Below are 616 nucleotides of genomic sequence, written 5' to 3'. Positions count from 1 at the left end.
TACATGAATTGGTTGTTTGCAACCATGTCAATGAGTTCTTGAGCCTCTTCAGGCGTTTTCTTCAGGTGAATAGATCCACCTGCAGAATGATCCAGTGACATTTTCGAAAATTTAGAGAGACCATAATAGAATATATCTAACATGGTCCATTCTGAAAACTTGTCAGATGGACATCTTTTGGTCAGCTGCTTGTATCTTTCCCAAGCTTCATAGAGGGATTCACCATCTTTTTGTTTGAAGGTCTGAACATCCACTCTAAGCTTGCTCAGCTTTTGAGGAGGAAAGAATTTATCCAAAAAAAGCCGTGACCAGCTTATCCCATGAGTCCAGGCTATCCTTAGGTTGTGAATCCAACCATATTCTAGCTCTGTCTCTTACTGCAAAAGGGAAAAGCATGAGTTTGTAGACTTCAGGATCTACTCCATTCGTCTTTACAGTCTCACAAATCTGCAAGAACTCAGTTAAAAACTGGTAAGGATCTTCAGATGGAAGTCCATAAAACTTGCAGTTCTGTTGCATTAATGGAACTAGTTGAGGTTTAAGCTCAAAATTGTTGGCTCCAATGGCAGGAATGGAGATGCTTCTTCCATCAAATTTGGACGTTGGCTTTGTGAAT

General features: G+C 40.1%; 1 non-coding gene across 1 annotated transcript; it reads left to right on the top strand.

Moving 5' to 3' along the window:
• The first annotated feature begins 156 nt into the window (after nt 1–156).
• On the top strand, nt 157–263 carry LOC127741742 (small nucleolar RNA R71). Its single transcript, XR_008002948.1, has one exon. It is a non-coding gene; the product is annotated as a small nucleolar RNA R71 (small nucleolar RNA).
• Nucleotides 264–616: the final 353 nt, after the last annotated feature.

This window comes from Arachis duranensis, chromosome 9, assembly GCF_000817695.3.
Source record: "Arachis duranensis cultivar V14167 chromosome 9, aradu.V14167.gnm2.J7QH, whole genome shotgun sequence".
Taxonomy (NCBI): domain Eukaryota; kingdom Viridiplantae; phylum Streptophyta; class Magnoliopsida; order Fabales; family Fabaceae; genus Arachis; species Arachis duranensis.
This window is presented reverse-complemented; position numbering and strand designations above follow the sequence as displayed.